This window comes from Pristis pectinata, chromosome X (assembly GCF_009764475.1).
Source record: "Pristis pectinata isolate sPriPec2 chromosome X, sPriPec2.1.pri, whole genome shotgun sequence".
NCBI lineage: Eukaryota > Metazoa > Chordata > Chondrichthyes > Rhinopristiformes > Pristidae > Pristis > Pristis pectinata.
The window spans coordinates 2,984,722-2,998,813 of NC_067450.1; the positions used below are offsets into that span (position 1 = coordinate 2,984,722).

General features: G+C 41.3%; 1 protein-coding gene across 8 annotated transcripts in view; it reads right to left on the bottom strand.

Annotated features, from left to right (window-relative positions):
- The window catches only part of LOC127566980 (polypeptide N-acetylgalactosaminyltransferase 6-like), a 55,777-nt gene extending 51,146 nt beyond the window's left edge, over nucleotides 1-4,631 (bottom strand). For 4 of the 8 annotated variants that reach the window (XM_052009565.1, XM_052009566.1, XM_052009558.1 and 1 more), the window contains exon 1: nucleotides 4,393-4,631. The gene's annotated coding sequence lies outside the window, so the exon portion shown is untranslated. Of the gene's footprint in view, nucleotides 1-1,142; nucleotides 1,251-4,080; nucleotides 4,346-4,392 lie in introns of those variants that run through there. The other 4 variants (XM_052009562.1, XM_052009563.1, XM_052009561.1 and 1 more) reach the window with 4 other exon arrangements.
- Between the last annotated feature and the right edge of the window lie 9,461 nt (nucleotides 4,632-14,092).

The window sequence follows — 14,092 nt, forward strand, 5'->3', positions numbered from 1 at the left end:
CTACATGACCTCAAAGTCTTTTAATCTAGATTTAAAAAAAAACAAGTGAGCATTTGATTGACATGGGAAATGTCATCCATCAGTTAACTTGCATAAACAGTCTCACGTTATTACATTTTCAGCCTCCGAGATACAACCAGGAGACGCAATGAGTATCCTACTATGTTCTCTTGTAAGCAATTTACCAGGATCAGTGCCAACAGTTAAATCTGGCCAAGCATATAAAGGTACCAGTTTACAAAAATGGTTGCCGTGCCTTTAATAGCATTCCTGTTTGTGCCAGATGTTGAAGTCCCCCTGACACTCTAAGGATCAGGAGCTTCCTAGGTTAAACATTCCACTCTCACCATTACAAAGCATAGGTCCACTAGTCATTCACCTTATTTCCACTTTTGGGATGATTCCCTGCACAGAATGGGTTCTACACGTGACTGCACAACAGGTATCGTACTTCCAACAAGTAAATAATTGCATGATGCCTGATATTTGAATGATGTGCCAAAGCATTGGAAGATATTTATTCCAGGAATGAGTAGCACCTCATAATTCATGGGCAATGCAGTTGCATGTTTCTGCAAGATCCAATTGTAAATCAGAAGCCATCTGCACAGAAAATTCCACATACAAACCTATGCACCTGTTTCTATGGAAAGTCCACACCTTTGAAAATACTAAACCACAATACTGCAGAGCTGCTGCATCACAGCTTCCGAGACCCAGGTTCAATCCTGACCTCTGGTGCTGTCTGTGTAGAATTTGTACATTCTCCATGGCTATGTGGGTCCCCTCCCTCCCCCCTCGTGTTCCAGTTTCCTCCCACATCCCCAAATCATACGGGTCGGTAGGTTAATTAGTTGCTGTAAATTGCCCCTAGTGCATAGGTGAGTGGTAGAATCTGGCGAAATTTGATGGGAACATGGGGAGAATAAAACGAGCTGAGGTAGGATTAGTGTAAAAAATGAAAGCTTGATGGTCGGCACGGGCTGTTTCTATGCTGTATCCCTCTATGAATCTAATTACTAGCAATTACATGATTCACATTGACTGGTTTCTGTTGGTTTTCAAACTTATAAAAATAATTCTGGTAGTCTACTTGCTAAGTGATATCTTAGAATCTCTCCACCTCCTTCGATTGCAGTTACCTCTGTAGCCCGTTTATACTTCTGCTGATGACTTTTTAAAACAAGTTTTCTGCTCGGCAAGGTGAAGTTCTGGGGTCTACAAGAGTTTCCATTCTGTTGATCCAGTACCTAAAGGCAAGTCAAGCACAGCACAACCAGTAGCCTGGAAACAGTCCCAAACAATGCTTCAGCAGACCACCCTGCATCAATCAGAACAGAGGTCAGATAAGGCCCACTCACCAGCCACAGACCACACATGCAAACACGTGGAGTAAAATTCACAACTTATTGCCAACCTTCAGGCAATTTGAGAGTGTCTGTCCTTGAGAAGTTGGATTGAGATTGCTAAACTTGATTGCAACCACAACCATATATTAAAGCACAAGAATAATGTGCTTTCAAACAAAAACCAAATTAAACGCCATTATTATTAATTATAACATTGAGCTATGTGTACAAACACATTAAATTGCCTTGCAAGATTAATTACCTTAGTGGAATACTCGTCGACCATACACAAAAATATCTTCAGCTTTTTATTAAAAAAGTGAAAACACATAACTTTCTAATATCTCTGCAAAGTGCTACCAGAATGACAAGCAAGTTGAGGATTAGGTTGTGATGCTTTTTAACTTGACTTGCTATTGTCCTCCTTTGCAAGGTAAAGTTGAGAAACGGGATCAGTTCTCCAGGATGTATGTAAACTCTTTTTTCAAATGTGCAGCTTGTAACACTGAATCCATGTAGGATAGTAATAATTGATAAAATATTTCACACATGTAGGACATGGATTTTGTTCTACATACCCAAGATGATAGCTGGCTGGGCTGAGATATTTATACCAACAGCAAGTATTTAATTGTAACCACAACAAATTAGTCATGGCCATACTTCACACTACTTTGTTGCTAAGGAAAGAAACTGCCAATAGTCAACTCATTTAAGGTGGTAACTTCTAGGTTCAAGGACAATTGGTTGAAGTCCACTTTCAGAATTGACAACATATCTTAAGATTGACACACCCATGTTATATTAAGTTAGTACTTTATTATTGTCAGAAGCGATACCCTTCAAATAGAGGCATTGGATGGGATTTTGCCTTCTTGTTCAGATAGATGAGACCGTTTAAAGAGCAGAGCAGTTGTCCTAGCCAACATTCTCCGTTCACAAATGCCACTTCCTTGTCAGTCATAGTTATGAAGTTTTGCTTTGTAAAAAAAAATACCATTACCATGTTTCTCTGCATAATTCAGCATGGGTAATACTTTGAGGTATTTGAGTACTGTAAAATATGATACGGATACATTCTGATAAAATACTCACAATTTATTATTTGTTGGTTTTCCCTCATCTCAACACACATGCATGAGATAATGTCTCTTGAACTGTCCGAAAAACACTGAGCGGCATAATTTTAATCAAATAACTAACTATACCCAGAAATACTTCAAATACATTTCAGATCACACATTGCAATCCATTAAGTGAAAGAAATCTAACCCTTCCCTCCTACACAGCCCATGACCCTCTATATTTCTTACATCCATGTGCCTAAGAGTCTTTTAAATGTCCCTGTTGTATCAGCCTCTACCACCACCCCCAGCAGTGCGTTCCAGGCACCCACCACTCTGTGTTAAAAACCTACCTCTGACATTCCCCTAAACTTTCCGCCCCTGACCTTAAACTGATGTCCTCTGGTATTAGCCATTGCCACCCTGGGGAAAAGGTGCTGGCTGTCCACTCTATCATACTCTTATACACCTCTATCAAGTCGCCTCTCATCCTATGTCACTCCAAAGAGAAAAGCCCCAGCGCACTCAACCTTTCCTCATAGGACATGTTCTCTAATCCAGACAGCATCCTGGTAAATCTCCTCTGTGCCCTCCCTAAAGTTTAAAATTGTGTTACTTAGTGCAAACCTGTGCCATTATCCAGCATCAAGGAAATTTCACCTGTAGTCCTGAGAATGGACCCCAGCAGCAGGAATCAGATTTGAATGGTGATTTTTTTTAATCTGAAATTTGTCCTAAACATGCAAAGATAACTACATATTTGATTTAAATTCTCAACAATTTTCTGGGATCTCAACCAAGTGGCGTTTTATAGGTGTGCCAAGATAGTGAGTGTCGACAAGCTGTTTACAAATACACCTGATCCTGTTCACACCTCATATGCACAAAAGATACTTTCTTGCAGTAGTCACATGACTCACCAGGAGTTAGAAGACTACAGTTTCCCCACCTTTGCCTGGAGGCACAGGATACCCACTCCAGCTGATAGGCAACTCTGGAGAGAGCATTGCTCCATCTGGCTCAGATCTACAGTACTGAACATAAACACCAATTCAGCCATCACACAGGAAAAATATTAAGCAAACCTACCAAAATCTATTGCAACACACAATGATAAAGTCTATCATTTGTCTTAAATTTAGACAAATGTGGAACCCAAAACTTGAGACAGTGCTACCTGTCCATCAATGGTTTTAATTCTCTCTTTCAACATACATTCTTGAAAAGGGGAACAGGGGTCTTTCTCTCATTCCCTCTCCCAAAAACATTCTGAAACCAGGAACTTGCAGCAAAATCTAGTGAATAAAATTGATTGCCTCTCAACATCAAATTATGATGTTTATTTTTTTCCAAAAATGCCTACTTCCCTGAAATATTCTCAACTGGTTTAACAACTTTGGACTTTAAATTATTCAAAGGAAGCAGCCATCTTAACCCTTTGAGAGCCTCAATTCCACACACCCAATACAAGACAAACATACATACAATTCCCATTGTATCATGTTGGTATAACATCGACATGTATGGAACAGTCATGCACAAAACTACGGGAAACAAACTAAACGTACTGATATCAGCCTCAAGACCGTAACCTTTTGTCAAAGTCAGTTATGTTAGGAAAGTTCCGGAAAAAAAAATGTCACTCAGGAAACTTTAAAAGGACTTACCGAAAAGAATGAAATGTACCCTGTCACGGAAACCACAGTGGTATTTTACCTTTAAATGCCAAATTTCTGCTTCCTTAAAATTAAATTTGAAAAGTTTCAGTCAATAAATAATTATTCAGGCACAAGGCGATTTCTCCCGTCAGTTTCAATTCTGTTTCACTTTACTCTCGGTCAGAACTTTTACAACAAACAAACGTTATGCATTCAGTCTGATTAACTTAATGAGCCCATCAGGAATTGAAAGACACCCTAAAGCTGATCTTAACTGCAAAACGAGATAGCAAAATAGGACAAGGCAAGTTAGTGAAGTACCTTAGATCGAGCGGAAGGAAGGAACAGCAGCAAGTCTAGGAAGTGCAGAAAACTTCAACTGTCCTGGTCCTGGGGCCGTGTCAGTAACAATTCACCCGAGCCGCCTCTCTGCATTCAATGATCTGGGGAAGGGCGGCTCGCCATAAAGAACCCTGAACGTGATTTTGCAAAGTAATGGGGGAGGCAGCCACGACTCGCTGTTAAAATGTAAAGAAAGAAGAGCACACAGCTAGACTGCAGCGTCTCCCACTATTGCAGCAGGTGGAAAGCTACTCCAGGGATTCCACCGGGTCCTAGCGCCCCAAACCGCTCCATTTCCCCAGAAGGTGAAACTGTCATGATATAAAATTAATTTATTTTCCACAAAGACATATATTTTATTAAGCCAAGTGAAAAACAATGAAGAAATTAACGTGGATAAAAGAAGAACATTTATTTATGAATTGGGCCAATCAATTCATCATTGGACGGTGGAATTGCCAACATTAGGACAATGTTGAGTGAGATTTGTGATTAATTATCAAAGAAATAACTTGAATTCATACTGTGCCTTCTAACTTTACATTGATTGAATTTCTTTCACGTGTACCTGCTGTTGTCAGATAGCGAGATCCCACAAATGGCAGAGATAATAACATCATTTTGGTGATGATGCTGAGCGAGGAATATGGGCCAGACAGTCAGGTTGAATGGGGATACAAGATGTTAAATAAAAACAGAAAATGTTGGATACGTTCAACAGGTCAGACAGATACTGCCTGACTTGCTGAAGGATTCCAGTATTTTCTGTTTTATTTCAAATCTCCAGCATTTGTCGTTTTGTGATTTTCACTTGATGCAAAATTTTGGGGGAATCATGAAATGATGAAATTATTTGCAGCAGGTTCTGTCTTTATTTTAGATTTCCAGCATCTACAGTTTTTTTGTTTTAAAATGGTTGAGAAGGGGTGCTGCTATTCCATGGTCAGAGAAATCACTTTCTCAAGAGAACGTCGAAAGTTAAATGAAAAACACAATGATACTGGAGGAACTCAGCAGGCCAGCCAGCATCCATGGAGAAAAGCAGGCGGTCAACGTTTCAGGCCAGGACCCTTCTTCAGGCCTCTTTAGGTCCTGACCGGAAACATTGACTGCCTGCTTTTCTCCATGGATGCTGCCTGGCCTGCTGAGTTCCTCCAGCATCATCGTGTCTTTCATCTAGATTCCAGCATCTGCAGTCCTTTATTTCTCTAACGTTGAAAGTTACTTGTGAGTTTTAGCAATTGCAGCATTTCTTCTTTAATTTTTTGTTAGAAGTTCTTCTGTTGATTTTTAAACATCTTGAGTTTCTTTTTGTGTTGGTATCTGTTTACGCAGAAAAAGAAAACATTGAGTCCACTTAAAAAGGCATTTCTTGCATGCCTCTTTTGTCTGGATATGGTTGGAGTCAACCATACCTGACGTGCAATATGATCCCGTGACTGCCAAAGTTTTCTAACAGTTGTAGAGGCGTGTGATCTTTTGGATGCTTATGATTGCTTCAATAAAGATCAGTTCACCGACCCACAAGTATTCACTTCCTACCCTCTAAATTAAAGGCGTGTAGAAATTGTCTCAAGGTCAATTAATGGGTGTGACATAACAAATTGCTTAATAGGAAAGGCATGTATTAATATAATTATAATGGTGTTTCTGAATTGCCTCTTCTTATTGGAGTTCTATCAAGTCAGAAAATAGGTGAATGTTGCAAGTAGAATATAGTTTACATCCAAATCTACACATGCAGACTGAAAGATATTTTGTAAATAGTCTATTTTCTCCCTTAAGTATAGAACCTATTATTTTAGATATTTATCTTTTACAGCCTTCTCAAAATAGCAGCTATTTTTAAAGTGTAACCACTCTTTTAATCCAGCATTCAATTTACAGAGAGTATTGTCCAAAAATAAGAACGACCAGATGATTGCTCAAAATTCTTGTGCACCCTCAGGGGCGGGCTATATGGTCATTGTGGGCAGGCGTTACGCATTTGCAGGGACAAAAATATGCTGCCCAGGAATGAGGGAGTGAATGCTGAAATTTAATGTCCACCTGATATAGAAATTGTGTCAGACATGCAATTGTGATGTGTGCCGAGAAGGTTATTATCGTGCTTCACTATTTGGTGAGTAAATTGTCATCGTAGCAGTTATATAAACAGTGCCATAGGTCCAATTTCTGAAGTCATGTGCCTTTGTGAAATAAGGGCAGAGAATGCTGGGAACAGGATTAACATATCGGGCCAGTGACTTTTCATCTGAACTGGGAAAAGCGGAAAATAGATGAGCCTAAAGATGCAGCAAAATGTTTACTCTCTTTTTCTCTTTCTGTCGTTGCTGCCTGACCTACTGAGCACTTCCAGAATTTTCTGTTTTTATTTCAGGGGTTCCAGCATCTGCATTATTGTGCTTTTTAGTGATATCGATTGAAGGATAAGTACCAGCGGGACAACTTTCCTGCCCTTCTTGGACATAGTGTCAGGAGATCTTTTACATGCTCCTGAAAAAAGTAGATGGAGCCTTAACATCTCGCCTGAAGGACAACACCTCTGACAGTGGGGCATTCTCTCAGTGATGCACTGGGCTATCAGTTCAGAGTTTGCACAGAGTGGAGCTCAATCCCACAACCTTCTGATTCAGAGGCAAGAGTGCTACAGGCTAACTGGGACATAGCTGACATCATGATTCCAGTGAGTTACCTGGAACCTCCATTGCCCAGCATGAAGCTGAGATTTATTGACCAGCAAAGATACTGATTCCACACAAATCTATGTTTTATTAAAGGTAGTAGGCAAGGAGTGATCCAATTGACCCCCATATCTCTGCTTTAAGACCAGCCAAGGATCTCACTCCTAATCATTATCAGGCAACCTTTGCTGGGAAGTGGATATTTGCACATAGAGCCATAGAGTTGTACAGCACAGAAACAGGCCCTTCAGCCCACCACATCCATGCTAACCATTGTATTTATCTATACTAGTCCCATTTACTGCATTTGGTCCGTAGCCTTCATTTTGGTTACGGGGAGGAATGCCATTGGTCGTGCTGTTCTCCTTGCTGATCGTTGCGTCTAAGCTGGCACATGAAGAATAGCTACCTGTGTGACGTGTCAAAGAGTGTCTGGTAGCCTAGGGGCAGGTAAAGGCCATCAAAAGAAGAGGTGGAAAATTCTTGGGGGAGAAACAAATATTCCATCAAGTGACATCATGTAACAGTGTAAGAATGTTTAGTCAAATCTTCTTCCTCAGAGCTGACATAATTACACACCAGGCCCAGCTCTACTGCACAGTGTTTCACAGATTGTGGCTAAATCATATGACATTTCTTGATAGGTGCAGTTGGGCACTGAGACATGCAGGAGTGGAGGGTGAGAAGCAGCAAGAGACATACAATTGAAGATGCACAATCTGCTGTACTGGAGATGGTTGCCAATCCCCATCATTGCTTGCTTTGACTTCATGTCTAAGGACGCCAGTGATCAAGAGTGCTATGACACAGTTTAAAAAAATGTTAATTTGGGGGTAAAATTCCACTTCTTCTACACCTGATTAAAAGTGTCTGTTCCCTGTAGACTGTACACCAGTTAGAACTGGCATATATTGGATAATATTGCTCTTGCTCAGCATCAAGGTATCCAAGAGCAGTCCAAAGGCAACTGTCTTTTTGGATTAACTTCCCTTCTGCAGTAAGGTGATGAGCCTCAATTATGTAGTTGTGTCACACTCCTGTCTCTGCACCTGATCCAATGCATGTGCACACTGTGCTGCACCTTCCTGTACTGTTTTTTACATTATGTTTGGTAGAATGTGTTTTTGCAAGAATGCACATCTTACTATTCCACAAAGACGAGCTGATTGAGACCTTCTTCAGTGGTCCTTGAATTATCCTGGGATGAATGCTTTTTATCATAGTTGTACAGAAGAGACTTCAGTTTAATTAAAACCCCATTTAGAAATGTAGAATTGATCGTAAAGTATTGCTGCATTGTATTGTGGGGTTTGATTCCGATGCCATGAGCTTCATACCTTCATATAACTGCACTGAATGAGAAATATTTGTTTTAGGTGATAGAAGCTTGGTAAAGAGAGCCCTGAGGGAGGTATAGAAGTGGACACAGCACCCTACTGTTGTGACATTCTTAGTGCATTCTTCTTTTCCTTCCCATAGGTCCACCTTGTGTCATGTGGCCAAGGGCATGTTTCCTGACATGGCCCTCTTGATCTTCGCCCCCAGTTCAATGGCATCCTTTAACCAGCTGTAGGATTTCACTGCAAAGAGTTTGTCGGTCAGTTTGATATGCTGTCCTTCATACGAGATTCCAAGTTCTCATTGGTCAGCTGGATGTTCAGGATCCCGGGGCACTAGACGGTGAAGAGCAGGCAGCTATCCTACTATTTGCTGTGATGGTTTAGACCTGCAAATCTCTTTGATTCTCAGCACCAAGTTGAAAGTGCATCTCAAGGTGGGACTGTCACAGTAAGACATGTTGATGTCCAAATCTTCATGGACTGAGGTTTGCGCACTGATCTTGTTGGTGGCTGTGGTAGAATGAATATGTCAGGGGACCTTTCAGGAAGAACTGGCTAAAAATTAGGGCAAGTAGTTGTTTTGCTGTAACCAGCTTAGAAACGGGTGTCTCCACCACCTTTGGGGCACATTACGCGCCACACCCAGTGTAAAGACTTGTAAGATATTGAGCTGAACCACATCATTTAGCCTATAAATAATTGCATGAACACAAGGGCTAAATTTTGCTGGAAAACTAAGCGACTGTCAACAATGCATTAATGCAAGTCAGCCAGCAAGTTCAGAGGATGAAGAGATTTACGATGTGTTGTGAATCTCTGGAACCCTATGTTGCCCTTTTATTTGTCATCATATCCTTAGCTTTCCTGTTATGTGTAAGCATTTCCTGGTTCCACTCCTTGTGGCCCATTAGAGTTGAGGCTCATAATTAATCACATAGGAACTCTCTTAACAGTCATTTCAATATGATGTCAATCAGTTTCTCCAATTCGGAGAGGGAACAATAGAAACATTTTGGTCATTTCGGCATATGGCAAATTGTTGCAGATTTTAAAATTTCAAATTTTGGTTTTGGATTTTTTTCTTCAGTTTCCCTTCTGTCTCTCTACTCTCATTCTCTTAATCCATTTTTTTCTTGTTCTCACCCTAGTTTTTTCTCTCTCTGATTTGACTCTGATTCACTCTCCCTCTCTATCATTCCTGTATTTCTTTGTCAATCCTTAAATCTCATTAGTTAAGGACATAAGACAGTCGGTCCCATCATTCAGCTAAGTCTCAGTTGCCTGAATGGTCCAGAAGACTGCATTTCCGACAAGATACAGTGCAAAAATGTTTCAGCTGATGAATGAAGGGACAGGACTAATGGTCCTGATCCTAAGATGCCTTGCTCCGGCAAGATTTGGTCCAATGTGCTTCTGTCTGGCTGACTGCAAAAGAAATAAACACAGCATTTCAATCTGTTATTGTGTTTTTTAAAAAAGTAAACACTCATCTATTTATTTCATTGGCTTTCAATCTGTTGCACTGTTTTTGCCAATAAAATGCCGCTTTTGGCAATGGTGATATTGGAACCTTATCTTGTGAACTCACTTACCTGGCTCCTGGAATGAGGCTGATATTTTTCACGTGTTACATTCAAGGTCATATTAAAACTTAACACCCAAGACTGTATGGCACAAACAGGCCCTGAATTTATGACATTTCTCAATTTAGTCAATTACTGGAGCTCCACTTAGTGTTTGTAGTACCAAGTGCCAACCATATGGACTCTATTTATATTCCGTCCTGATAGAACTGTCATTAAGAATAATGAAATGTAGACAATTCTCTCACTGCCAGAACTTACTGGGGCTTCATTTTCATTGCACTGGCACTGATTAATGATTTGTTTAAAAAGTATATTGTGTCCTATTTTAAAACAGTTTTTATTCCAACAGATTAAAACCATCTATGATCCAACAGGGCGGTGTAGTGGGCTAAACATTGGGCTTTCATCTGAAAGCCAAATCCAACCCAGACTGTAGAGGTGGAAGTCTCTTCTGTCCAGGGGTGTGTAGAAAGGAGTCTAGCAGGAGCCAGCAGTATCCCTATGCCAAAATAATTAAGCAGGTTAAGGACATGTGCATATGTGGATGTGTACTTAACGCACCCCTCCAAAAGTGGTCAAACTAAAGTTTCTGCACACACGCCTGCTTCTGCCTGCTGTCTGTAAGGATCCACGTGAAATGACTGTGCATCTCAACCCATTTTGCGATGGGCATGGGCCTCTGTATCAAAATAGTCCTCAATTCAGTACTAATTGGCAAGGTGACCAAGAGGCCACAGGATGAGGAAAGGTTTCAGTGGTGCAGTCTAGGTAGGAGAGCTGGGGGCGGGGCCGGTGGGGAACATTTCCCTGAGGCTCAGTGAGGCTGAGGATTTGCAGTTGTTGCAAATTAGAGGTTTGCTTTACTTGCCCAAAAGTAAAAAAAAATCTGGAAATAGCCAATAAAAACAGAAAACACTGGAAACACTCAGCAGGTTCAGCAGCATCAGTGGAGAGAGAGAGTTAACGTTTTGAGTCAACGACCCTTTGCTGGTTCTGATGAAAGGTCTTCAACCTGAAATGTTAACTCTTGTTCCTTCCTCCACAGATGCTCCCTGGCCTGCTCGGTATTTCCGGAATTTTTTGCTCTTTTCTGTATGCAGCTGCACTGTATTTGCACATGGGGAAACAATAGTGTGGAGGTCAACGAGAGATAGAAAGGCTGCTTAAAAGCAACTCTCAAACAGTGCCAAAATGAGCTCCATTAGTGCAGACAACATGCTTGGGGTGAGAAAGCATGGTGAAAGCACATGTATTGACATCTTTCTATTATCTGGCCCAGGCTGCCTGACTTTTCAGAGAAAACTTTTGCTCAGTTGGTGTTCACATTTAAGGACAGCCGAGAAAGTCTCGCCTGAAAGATCAAGATCCCCTAACCGGGTATCCACCATTCAGTCTGCATTTGCTCATCTCCCACCCTCCCCCACTCCAAATATTGAAGGAAAACCAACTTTGAACACGGCTATTCGATGGCCCAGACAGCATAACTGATGATGACATCAGTTCCTGGGTTACTCGAACGTTACTTCAGTGGGTAACAGCATCAGCGGCACTCCTTGATTACATTGCCCCTTCATCACTCGTTCTCAGGGATTTGCAGTTCCATACGTACTTCTGATGTGAGTGTTCTGCTGAGAGTTAGCTTGTGAACAATAAAGGGAAACTTGCTGCCAGTCCTGCCTGAGCCGGAAGGGATTACTCACTGAGGAACAGAGTGTTATTTTCCTCATCATATTGTCAGTCAGCCAATTGATTTTACATATATTCACCAGCAGTGTGAAAATCAAAATGCAAAAGTTCTTCGAGCTCCAGGTGGTAAATTTGCATATTATCGGGTCATCGACCTTTGTTTGCAAAATGAACGTATATGAGATGGATCCATGCTAAAAACTGAATTGAGATGCCCTGTAAATTTTATGATTGTAAGTATATCGAAAAGGACTAGTCTGTACTCACAAAGGATTATAACTTGTTAACGGTTAGATTGTGATATTTCCAGCCAGAAATCATCTGCCTCCCCGCCAAAAGGTTCTATTGTTGAATCATTGCACAGGATGGCAGCAGACAGGTGGAGGGAGTGTGCAGCATATTGTTTACCTGGAATTCTTCAGTGGGAAAGGGTGGGTGCTTGGAAAAAGTGAGTGCAGTGTTCTAACCTGAGGGACAAGAAACAACTGGGGAGCATTCACAGCTGTTGCACACGTCTGGTAATTAATGCAACTTCATACTGTAGGTGATTTGATACCCTCGCCTCACTTATTCCCGCCTCCCTACCCTCCAAAATCATCCGTGTGTTTACGTATCTGGGTCCAGCAGAATGGCAGCCATGTTGCCACTGGTACAGACATGCATATTAGAAGCAGGCGTCGGTCACTCAGCCACTCGAACTTGCTCCATCTCACAAGATCATAGCTAACCTGACTGTTGCCTCACCTCCACGTTCCCATCTACCCATTGCCAGTGTTACAGCCCCTTGCTTGCCAAGGATCAATCGAGCTCTGCCTTCACAATATTCAAAGATTCTGCTTCCACTGCCTTTTGAAGAAGAGAGTTCCAAAGATTTGCCATCCTCTGACAGAAAAAAAAATTCCGCCAATTACTGTCTGAACAACTCATTATTTTTAAATGGTGACCCCTCGTTTTAGATCTTCCCATCAGAGGAAACATCCTCTTCACTTCTATCCTGTCACGTCACCTCAGGATCTTATCCCCTCTCACTCTTCAAAACTTCAGTGGATACAAGCCTCACCTGTCCAACCCTTCCTCATGAAACAATCTCCAGCCATCAGTCTAGTAATGTCCAATTAGTTAACAGTAATGTCTCTCCCATAATAATGGTGACTGCTTCAGTCACTTGCTTGTTGTTTTGCAAGTGTCTTGGTTCATCAGGGGTGATGTCATGAAGTTCACTCTTTTACAAATGTATGACTCTCTCTCTGACAAATGACATCCTGTGCCAGAAACAATGGTTTTCCTTTTGTTGCCTCTCAACTGCTGCCCTATCGATAAAGCAGTGAGTTGGGGGATTGAAAGAACGTGAATGTGTGGGAGGATCTGGGATCCTAGGACGGAGATAGAGCAGAGGCATTGGAAAGGTACCGAGGCAAAGTTCAACAGGTAGATGTTTGATCCTGCCCTTTCCAGCCCATCCAGCTTAATATGCAGGAAATCACCAGCCTTGAATACAGGGTCAGAATTGCCACCCTCATGAATCCAACTGGAAAGACAAACCAGCCAAGAGGGAGTTAACTCTCAAAACAAGAGAGTTGAAACTAAAGCAGGAAATGGAGTTGAGATACAAATCAGCCATGATCCATTGAATAATGCAGCAGGTGGAGAGGCTCAATAACCAGCTTCCATTTCTTTGTTACCTGTAACATGGTTTGGCGATTTGAGCGAAGATCAGTCTGGGTTCTGATTCATTCAGTCAGTTCCATGCATTGCATGTGAGGTCACATCGCCATGCACACTATGTTGGGTAAATCATCTTTCAATTAGTCTCCATTGTCTTGGGATGTCTTACTACATTAAAGGCGTTATCTAGATGCAAGTTGTCATTGATCATGCAGACTTAAGTTAGAAATGGGACATTCTTGAACTATAATTTCAGCATCATGTACTTCCAAGTCAGTTATAGCATGGTTTAGAAGCTTATCAAAGCTCAGTACCTCCACTCCAATCTTATTTGTACCAGAGAGACACCTTTTCTATGTCTTAGTGGTCTCTTGAAGTGAGATTGTTGATCTACAAAAGTTAATAAACATTTATAGTATCTTGCAAACAACAAAATCACTCCAACATCTCCAGTCCTGATGAAAATTCGTCGACCTGAAACGCCAACTCTGTGTCTCTCTCCACAGTCTGACCTGCTGGGAGTTTCTAGCATTTTCTGTTCTTATTTCAGATCTCTGACACCTGCAGTATTTTTCTTTTCAATTCCCCATTTGGGCTAAATTTAGGGCAATTTAGTGCTACAAGTGCATGCAAACTGGGAACGGGTTTAGCAATGTTTGGTTTGGTAACTCATTTTGCACAGGATCCTCAGAGCCACCGAGGCAGAAGAGAATTTTAT